We start from the raw sequence: 11,621 nt of genomic DNA, 5'->3' as shown, positions 1-11,621 counted from the left end.
CACAATGGTCCAAAACCTTAAGAGTGCAGCAAGGGCAGTTCTAAGAGGGAAATACATAACAATACAGGCCTACCTCAAGAAGCAAGAAAAACTTCAAAGACACAACCTAACTTTATACCTAAAGGACCTAGCAAAGGAGCAATTAAAGCCTAAATCCAGAGCAGCCCTGGTGGCTCAGTGGTTTAGTGCTGCCTTTGGCTCAGGGTGTAATTCTGGGGTCCCAGGATCAAGTCCTGCATCAGGCTCCCTGCATGGAGCCTGCTTCTCCCTCTGCCTCTCTCTCTCTCTCTCTCTCTCTGTGTGTGTGTGTATGTGTCTCATGAATAAATAAATAAAATCTTTTAAAAAATAAAATAAAATTTAAAAAATAAAGCCTAAAGAAGAAGGGAGAGTAAAAAAGATTGGAGGAGAAATAAATTATTTTAAAGAAACAGTAGAACAGATCAACAAAACTAAGAGCTGGTTCCCTGAAAAAATTAATAAAATTGATAAACCCCTAGCCAGACTTATCAAAAAGAAAGGAGACTATCATGAAAAATTATATGCCAACAAACTGGGCAATCTGGAAGGAATGTATAAATCCCTAGACACATGCAAACTACCACCACAAATGAAACAGGAAGAAATAGAAGATTTGAACAGACCCATAACCAGCAGAGAAATTCAATCAATAATCAAAAATCTCCCAACAAACAAGAGTCCAGGGCCAGATGTCTTCCCAGGGAAATTCAATCAGACATTTAAAGAAGACTTAACAATTATTCTTCTCAAACCATTCCAAAAAACAGAAATGGAAGGAAAACTTCTAAATTCATCCTAGGAGGCCAGCATGATCTTGATTCCAAAACCAGACTAAGACCTCACTAAAAGGAAAATTATAGGTCAATATCCCTGATGAACATGGATGCAAAAGTTCTCAACAAGATACTAGCAAATTGAATCCAATAGTACATTAAAAGAATCATTCATCACAATCAAGTGGGATTTATTCCTGAGCTTCAGGGGTGGTTCAATATTTGCAAGTCAATCAATGTGATTCACTATATTAATAAAAGAAAGGATACGATTCATATGATCTTCTTGGTAAATGTAGAAAAAGCATGTGACAAAATACACCATCCATTCTTGATAAAAACCCTCAACAAAGCAGGGAGAGTGGGAATATACCTCAATATCATAAAGGCCATATGTGAAAGATCCACAGCTAATATATATCATCCTCCTAAGATCAGGAACAAGACAGGGATATTCAGTCTCATTATTCTTATTGAACATAGTAGTGGAAGTCCTATCCTCAGCAATCAGACAACAAAAGAAATAAAAGGCATCCAAATCATCAAGGAAGAAGTCAAACTTTCACTCTTTGCAGACTACATGATGTAGAACACCCAAAAAGACTCCATCGAAAAAATGCTAGAACTGATACATGAATTCAGCAAAGTCGCAGGATACTAACATACAGAAATCTGTTGCATTTCTATATACCAATAATGAATAAAGAGAAATCAAAGGACCAATTCCATTTACTATTGCAACAAAAACCATAAGGTAATAGGAATAAACCTAACCAAAGAGGTAAAAGACCTGTACTCTGAAAACTATAGAAAGAAATTGAAGATGACACAAAGAAATGGAAAAACATTCCATGCTCATGATTTGGAAGAACAAATATTTTTAAAATGTCTATTCTACCCAAAGCAATCTCCACTTTAATGCAATCTCTATCAAAATACCACCAGCATTTTTCATAGAGATAGTAGAACACACAGTCCTAAAATTTGTATGGCAGCACAACAGACCCCAAATAGCTAGCAATGCTGAAAAAGAAAAGCAAAGCTGGAGACATCACAATTCCAGACTTCAAGCTATATCCAAAGCTGTAGTCATCAAAATACTGTGGTACTGGTACAAGAGCAGACATATAGACCAATGGAACAGAATAGAAAATCTAGAAATGGACCCACAACTTTATAGTCAACTAATCTTCAACAAGTAGGAAATATCCAATGGAAAATATGGAATATCCAATGGAAAAAAAAGACAGTCTCTTCAATAAATGGTGTTGCAAAATTGGACAGCCACATGCCAAAGAAGGAAACTGGACCACTTCCTTACACCATACACAAAAATAAATTCAAAATGGACAAAAGACCTAAGTGTGAGACAGGAAACCATCAAAATCCCATGTAGTAACCTTTTTGACCTCAGTCATAGTAACTTCTTACTAGACACATCTCTAGACGCAAAGGAAACAAAAGCAAATATGAACCATTGGGACCTCACCAAGATAAAAAAAAAAAAAAAAACTTCTGCACAGTGAAGGAAATAACTAAACTAAAAGGCAATGTATGGAATGGGAGAAGATATTTGCAAATCACATACCTGATAAAGGATTAGTATCTCAAATTTATAAAGGACTTATCAACCTCAACACCCAAAAAGCCCAAATAATCCAGTTAAGAAATGGGCAGAAGACACGAATAGACATTATCTCCAAAGAAGACATCCAGATGGTTAACAGACACATGAAAAGATGTTCAACATCCCTCATCATCAGAGAAATACATATCAAAACCACAATGAGATACCATCTCACACCTGTCATCTCACACAAGAAACAGCAGGTATTGGCAAGGTTGCAGAGAAAGGGGAACCCTCTTACACTGTCGGTAGGAATGCAAACTGGTGCAGCCACTGAGGAAAACAGTATGTAATTTTCTTAAAAAGTTAAAAATAGAACTACTCTACGACCTAGCACTACTAGGTATTTATCCAAAGGATACAAAAGGGGGCATATGAACCCCAATATTTATAGCAGCATTATCAACAATAGCTAAATTATGTAAAGAGCTCTTATGTCCATCAACTGATGAATGCATAAGAAGAGGTGAGATATATATATATATATATATATATATATATATATATATAATGGAATATTACTCAGCGATCAAAAAGAATGAAATCTTGTCATTTGCAATGATGTGGATGGAGCTAGAGTGTATTATGCTACATTAAATAAATCACTCAGAGAAAGACAAATCCCATATGATTTCACTCATATGTGAAATTTACGAGACAAAACAGATGGACATAAGGGAAGGAGAAAAAAAGAAAAGGAAGCAAAGCGTAAAAGACTTAATGATAGAGAATAAACTGAGGATTGATGGAGGGGAGTGGACAGGGGATGAGCTAAGTGAGTGATGGGTATTAAGAAGTGTTGTTGTGTTGCAATGAGCACTGGGTGTTATATATAAGTGATGAATCACTAAATTTTACTCCTGAAACCAATATTATATTATATATGTTAACCTACAAAAATTTAAATAAAATTTTGGAAAAAAAAGAAAATATCTATACATTGCAATTGGTTAGATATGTCGCTAGAACTCTTTAAATTTATAAGTTTTACCTCCCTCCTTTATTTTTTTAAATTTATTTAATGAAATAGATCATTTGTTCCTTAGAGCTCTCTATGATAGAATTTGCTGATTGTTTGTCCATGGTACTAGTTAACATGTTCCTCTTTCCCCGTTACTTCCTGTAAACTGGTTGCTAGAGCAAAAGACTTAATCAGATTCAAATTCAATTGGCAAGACTACATCAACTGTCAAGACTACTTGTTAATGAGTAATGTGAACAATTATTAATAATCATTGCCTAGATCTATATTTCCATTATATGATAATAATAATCATCACCTAGATCCAATTGTATAGAATATTATTATTCTATTGTTTTATCTTGACTTATTAGCTGGAACACTTCCATAAAGAGAAACTTTCCCTTCAACAGTATTTGGTTTCCCTGAAATATAATATCAATAGAATAATCAAGAAAAATGTTTTTTTCCCATTATTTATCACTTTTCAAAATAATGAACTGGATCACTAGAATTATCCACAGGTGATCAATGCTTTGAGTCTATTCTTTTTTGTTTTTTAGTATCATTATTAGCTCACAGATTCAAATATATTTAAAGTGTTTTAATCCACTGCAATTATTCTGACACTCAAATGATCCTATCCCATCCTTTGACACTTTCTCATTACTTTTTGATAAGTTCTTTGCTTTCTGCTATGACAAGATGACCTAAACTCATCTTATACATGTCTTAGCCCAGACCTGGAATCAGTCAATTCACCAAAGAACCATTATTTCTTTTAGTGGAAATCGTATTTGAAACTAGAATCTGGGTACAATTGGCTCTGAGTGTTACTGAGTTGTCCCCATTTCTAAGACTTTTAAGTGAACAGAGCTAGATAGGAAATACTTTTCATTTTCTTTAAGATAAAATCATCATGAACTCATATTGATATTTCGATTCAAACTCAGAACTGAGGAGTTTTGATTTAGCTTATCTTAACATCTGTTTCTCTTTTCAACCATACCAAAACCCCTACTTTCTAGCAACAGCACATAATTACTCCTTTGCTTTGTGCCACAGCACACATGCCTTAGAATAACAACACTGCCAGTATGCTAATCCAACAAAAATAAATAAATCTGACATTTTTTATTGAACTTTTTTCTTTAGAATGTATCTCACTAAGAATGTACAACTAAATAACTGTGTTATAAAGTCATTTAAAAAAGTTCCACACTATGTGATTGTGCCACCAACTTGATGTGCCATTTGCTTTATTTTGCTTTCAGTTTTTAGGGATAACTTTTTAGAATTTAATATGTTTATAATTATGTGAAAATATGTACGTGGTTCCAAAGTCAAACCTATAAGAAAAAGTATAGTCACAAAAGTCTAGTTTCTATTCCTGTCCCCTTAATTTTTTTAAGTTTTTGGTTTATTATTCCACTTTTTACATAGAAGCAATAATGTGTGTATATTTGTACTATCCCCTCCTTCATTAGATGAATGATAACATACTATAAACATTTTATCCACCTTGCTTTTTTTACACTTAACAATGTATTCTGGAGATCATTCTGTGCCACTGTGTAAAGGTGGTCTTCATTCATTTTTGGAGCTACATGGTACTCTGTCCCCTATTTCAGGACATTTGGATGTTTACAATTTTTATTATCATAAACAAGATGGCATTCAATAGCCTTATACACACATCTTTTTGTTGCCATATTTCTATCAGTATTCCATGGAATCAATCCTAGAGGTGGAATTTCTGGGCCAAAGGCTAAACATGCTTGTAATTTTGCTAGGCCCCACCCAATTCCTCACATGGGGATTATATCATTGTGCGGTCACCTGAAGTGTATGAATTCCCATTTCTTCACATGACCCACCATAGAGTGTGTTCTCATCCCTTTGGATTATTGCCAATATGATAGACAAGAAGTGGTGTCAATGTGGTTATAATTTTTATTCCTCTTATTATGAGTACATAATACATTTTGTGTTATTATGAGAACATAGTGTAAGTACAAATTACTCATATTTTCTTTTAGTACTGGTAAGCTTTATTTTATACCTTAAAATCTCTAATATATTTTGGAATTTATCTGTGGGGGGGGCTATTGAATACCATTTATTAAAAAGTCCATCTTTTCCTTCACTGATTTGAGATGCTGACTTTATTGCATATTAACAAATACAGCTGGGTCTATATCTGGATTTTCTATTCTGTTCCTTTGATCCACCTCTTTTTTTTTTAAGATTTTATTTATTTATTCATGAGAGACACAGAGAGAGAGGCAGAGACACAGGCAGAGGGAGAATCAGGCTCCATGCAGGGAGCCCGATGTGAGACTCGATCCCAGGACCCCAGGATCACACCCTGGGCCAAAGGCAGGCGCTAAACCACTGAGCCACCCAGGGATCCCCTGATCCATCTCTTAATATGTCAGTAGCATCTTGTTTTGATTATAGAGGATTTATAATTAAAGTTTTAATATCTTAAAGTGCTCTCCCAGCTCCTACCCTCCATTGCTCTTTTTTCACCCATGGAATTTTTATGTTCTTTCTGAACGAACTCTGTTCTAATAAATTCTTTTCTTATCCAGTTCCATATATTTTTTAAACTACCTGTTATTTTTTATTGGAATTTAGTAATTTATAAATTCATACAGCATGTCTGTCCATGTACTTTTCTTTTTTTTAATAAATTTTTATTTATTTATGATAGTCACACAGAGAGAGAGAGAGGCAGAGACACAGGCAGAGGGAGAAGCAGGCTCCATGCACCGGGAGCCCGACGTGGAACTCGACCCCGGGTCTCCAGGATCGCGCCCTGGGCCAAAGGCAGGCGCCAAACCGCTGCGCCACCCAGGGATCCCCTCCATGTACTTTTCAATGCACTTTTGCAGCTTTGTGTTTTTATATTGTTATTCATATGACTAACACTTACTATATTTTTATATCTCCATTTTTAAATATTTAATACAAATGTTATCTTCTCTTTAATTATAACTTCTAACTACTGATTTTTTACATTCTTATAATCTGCTGCTTTGATAAATTCTCTTATTATTTGTAGTTCTTCCATTGATTATCTTGAGTTTTCAAGATATAAAATCAAATTCTCTACAGATTTTAAACTCTCATTTCTATTTGAATGCCTCTAATTACTTTTTCTTATCTAAGAGCATTGGCTGAAACTCTCTCACACAATGTTATTAAATAGTGGAGATGGTGCTTTTGCTTTTTGCCTGATTTTAACAAGAAAGCTTCCCACGTTTTCCCATTAAATAAAAAGTAAACTCTACCCTTGGAATTTTGGCACACACGTGCATACACACACACACACACACGTGTACATCAATTGCTATTTTATCGAGTGTTCTTAATGTGAATGAGTATTAAATGTCAAATGGTTTTTCTGAGCCTGCAGTAATGATTATATGATTTTTCTCATTAGCCATGTTAGCATGATGCATTATATTAACAGATTCCCTAATTTTGGACCACCCTAGCATTCTTGGAATGAATTCCATGTATTCATGATGTATTTTTTAATATGCAATTGGATTCTATTTGCTAATATTTATTTGCCATTTTTACACATATATTTATAACTGAGATTGTTCTGTAGTTTTCCTGTTTAGAGAAATCTTTGACAGGTTTAGGGATCAATGCTTTAGGCTCTTCATAAAACAAATTTTCAAGTTTTTCTTCTTTGCTGTGGAGTAATCTAATGAGCATTAAGATGATCTGATCTTTAATTTCGGTAGAATCCCACTGTGAACACATCTGGAATTGATCCTTTTTATAAGGCAGCTCTTTTACTACTTCCTCTATTTCTTCCATAGTAACTACAATGGAATCTTTAGGATTTCTTTCTCACTGGTGTCAATTTTATTATATTGCATTTTTCTAGAAAACAATTCAAAAAATTTTTTCTAGGAAACTTCATCTAAGTGTACATTTATTTACAGAGACTTATACAAAATAAATCTCTATGATTTTTAAAATTCTGTTATAATGGTTATTGCCTTCTTGACACTTTTAATTTTGTGTATTTATGGTTTCTCCTTTTCATATTTTTCATTACATATAGTAGCTAGTGGTTTGTTAATTTTGTGAATTTTTCAACTTTTATGATTTGAATTTATTCATAAGTTCTACTCTTCTGTTGTTATTGTTGTTTTCTTATACATTTCTTTTATATTTATCATTTCTTTCCTTGTGCTTTCTTTTGGCTTATTTTCAAATTATTTACATTTCAGTTTTAGTTTATTTTTCATTTTTATTCATATAAATATTTCACGGTATAAATTTTCCTCTCAGAACTTCATTCATAGATCCACAATATTCTATTTCAGCCGTGTTTCTCTTTGACCCAAAAGTTGCTTATTAAAATGTTTTTACATTTCTAAAAGACATCTTTTTAAATTTTCATTTTTATTAGTTTCTGATTCTACTGCATTGTGGGTCAAAAAATTAGGTTTTCATTATTTTTAATTTTAGAATTTATTACTTTTCAAATTTATTTATTTTCTTCATGACCTAAGATGCAATCAATTTTCATGAATGTTCATGTGCATTCAAAATGAAGGTATAGAAGGCTGACAATGGACCCCTAATATATTAGGTCTTATGCTTAGAACCTGGAAATATACTACTCTATAAAGGAATATAAAAAAGGGTCTTTGCAGGTATGATTAAGTTAAGGATTTATAGATGAGGGATTATCCTCATTTATCCAACTGGGCCCTGTATGCAATTACAAGCATCTTTATGAGAGAGGGACAGAGAGAGACTTGACACAAAGGACAAGGGTTTCTAAAGATGTAACAGAAAGAAATATGAGGACGCTGGCCTTTATTGGAATGATGCACCCTGCCAACATCTTCATTTTGGTGTAACGAATTTTGGACTTCTAGCCTCCAGAATGCAATGGAATGAATTCCTACTCAAGAGGGTAGGAATTTGTCACAGCAGCCATAGGAATACTAATAAATAAGGTGTTTCCTTTATGTATCAAGATTCAGGGATTTGTACATATGTCTATCTTCTACATTACTGCTTATCTTTCTGGATTTTCTATATTCTTCTGATTTTTTTCCCCACTTACTCTTGTCTCAGATTGAGAGAGATATACCAAAGCCTCCTGAGTTTCTGCTTCTCCTGCATTTTCTGTTGTTTCTGCTTGGGTGAAAATTTTGTCACGTTTTTTGGTACATAACATTAGCATTAATTACTATTCTATCTTTAGCCCATATTGTAGCCTTTAGCCTTTAGCATTGTAAAGTGCCCTTTGTGCTCTTGTAAACAACAGAATGTGAGTGTTACTTTGTTAGCCAATACTTAAATTCTTATCAGGGTGCCTGGGCAGCTCAGTCAGTTAAGCATCTGTCCTGGGATCAAGCCCTGCTTGGGCTCCCTGCTCAGCAAGGACACTGCTTCTCTCTCTCTCCCTCTGTCCCTCCTCCTTGCTTATATGCTCTTTCTAATAAACAAATAAAATCTTTAAAAAAATAAAATCCTTTTATAGGTGAATTAAACCTACATATTTATTAATATAATGTATATGCTTGGCCTCAGTTCCATCAGTACAGACAGACAGTCATCCATGGTCTGCTTTATTTGTTTGCATTCTCTCTTTCTTTTAGTGTTTAGGAAAGCTTATATTTTTGCTCTGAGGTTACCTTTATATAATAACCAAATCCTCCCTTTTTTGGGATACTGCCTATCACTTGCCTATTATGAACAATGTTGGAATTTGCTAGAAATTTTTTCTTTCTCCTTCCCTCCTGCTTCTTCAGCACCTAATGTAAAATAATGGCTTTTTTTCTTCTAATCAGCACCAATAGAGCAATCAGCAAGCTAGTCTCATTTCCAAACATCCTTTATCTTATCTCCCCACTTTTGATAATTATATAAATAGTTATAGTTTGGGATAGTTATACATTTTTTATTATTCTATTGTTCCTACAGTGCACAGCAGATAAGATTGTAGAATGACCAATCATTTCCATTATTTTGATCACTTAGGCATGGAAGTAGAGATTAATATATAATCAATTCCCCTTGAATATGGAAGACAAAATTCAATTTCCTGGGTTATCTTACAGACTGGACACAAGCAAGTGACTAAGTTCTGACAATCAGAACTTTGATCCAGAAGTAAAGAATGTTAGGAAGCCACTGTGCATGCACCTGCCATTTCTCCTGGAAAAGCTAGTAGCCCAGGCATCCAGCTTCCACAGGTAATGATGAAAAAGAAGTTTCCTAACAATTTGAAGGTCATATTCCTGAGGCAGAAGTGGCATTGGTGCTTGTAGCAGGAGTAGCTGTAATAAGATCTAATTTCTGGTGTTTGTACTTTGCAGCCAGGATATAAGTGGTAGAAGTTTCCTAACGGGCCAATTCTCCAACTTGGCTTTGAACCCTATGTTTGAGATTGTTTCTTTAGCCTCCAGCTTAATATTACTGTGAACTTCCTAAAATATTTTCCTTTATTCCCCAGCTCTGCTTAAATTAACCAGAGTAGATACTGTAGTTTGCATCCAAAAGCCCTGTCTCAAATCATACCTGGAGGGTCACACACTTCCTATTATTCTTGCAGAAACTGAAGGATAAATAAGTTATGCTAACGCATCGAACACACACACACAATAGTGCTCAGCAAGTATTAAGTTTCCCTCTGGGTTCCCTGAGGAGGTAAATAATGGGTACACAGGCAGCCATGCTAGATCATGTTGAAGTTTCTGAAATATATCTGCATTTACTAAAGATCTATTTGAGCACTAGACACAGAATGTCAAAATCTCAAATGCTTGGAATCTTCTTAGTCTATTAAACTCAAGAGCAAAGTTGACAAGCTTTACAGGCATGACTGGCTAGAAAAGTCATGGCGCCCACTACAAAAGGAAAACGCAGGGTCCTTAAAAAAAAAAAAAACTTCAATGGGGAGCACCTGGGTGGCTCAGTTGGATAAGGGCCTGACTCTTGATTTTGGCTCAGGTCATGATCTGAGGGTTGTGAGATCAAGTCCTGTGTGAAGCTACATGCTAGGCATGGAGGCTGCTTGGGATTCTCTCCCTCTCACTCTGCCCCCACCCCCTGCTCATACAAGTAGGTGTGTGCATACATGCATTCTCTCTCTCTCTCTCTTTCTCAAAACAAAACAAAACAGTAATGAATTTCAATATGGCAACAGTATTAAACCAAGCACAGGGTCCTTCTAAGCGTGCGTGTCCACGAAGCCTGCCCTGTCTACATGAAGCACTTCTGATCCCTTTCTCATCTGTTGGTGTTAAGAATAGAGAATACGACAGGGACGTCTGGATCCCTCTCTCTATTGCCACCTCTAACTTCTGTTTAAAACAAGCAAGCCGTGATATTTATGTATGACAACTGGCACAACAAAAGGCTTTCCAGCCAACCATACAGAATTACTTTAGTGGTGCAATCACATTTCAAAATTATAATTACAAAATTGCATCAGTCATACAAAAACACATGTTCACTTTAAGGCAAAAGTATACAATAATGAATGATCACTTTAAGGCAAAAAGTGAAATACATGTGTTCACCTTAAATATTGAAAGACAGGATGTCAACGCCAAAAGGAACCAGAGAGAATCCAAGCCCACTGTGGTTATATTTGGGGAAATTGAGTCTTAATTAGGCTAATTGCCTGCCTACAGCGACATAACCAGTTAGTACTGAATAGAGAAAAGAATCTCTGGTTTCTGAAATCCAGTTTAAATTTGCCTCTTTTTACGTAGTGCCACCTCCTTTGCCTTTCATCTCAGAAGTACTGCAGTGGTTAACCAATTTTCTCCCCCAGCCATGAACATCCACAACAAAAGTAAGAACACCAGAAAATTTAAAAAAATTTTTTTTTTTTTTTACCCTGAACCTCAAATCACAGTTCAGATCATTTAGGTCAAGCCTTATTTTAAATATACCATCCGCTGATATCACATAACTGTGGAATTTTTTTAAATGTTTTATTATAAGCAGAAACTGAACCTAGACCCTGAAAATATATATGTAAATTTTCTCAGAGGGCTGGCCAATTCTCTTTATATGGAGAAAAGACAGAAAATCAATGTGCAACAGCAACCTACTTACACTGGAATTTCCTTTGGATTTTGTTTATGTTGATTTGGCCAAATTTCCTTTTCCTTACATTTAATTCTGCTGCCAGTGTTAGCTCATTAAGTATTTGAGGGTGGGGAAGGGACAACCTTCCCCCACG

The sequence above is a fragment of the Canis lupus genome, chromosome 35 (genome assembly GCF_003254725.2).
Source record: "Canis lupus dingo isolate Sandy chromosome 35, ASM325472v2, whole genome shotgun sequence".
NCBI lineage: Eukaryota > Metazoa > Chordata > Mammalia > Carnivora > Canidae > Canis > Canis lupus.
The sequence above is the reverse complement of the archived record's forward strand: the minus strand, read 5'-3'. Positions refer to the sequence as shown.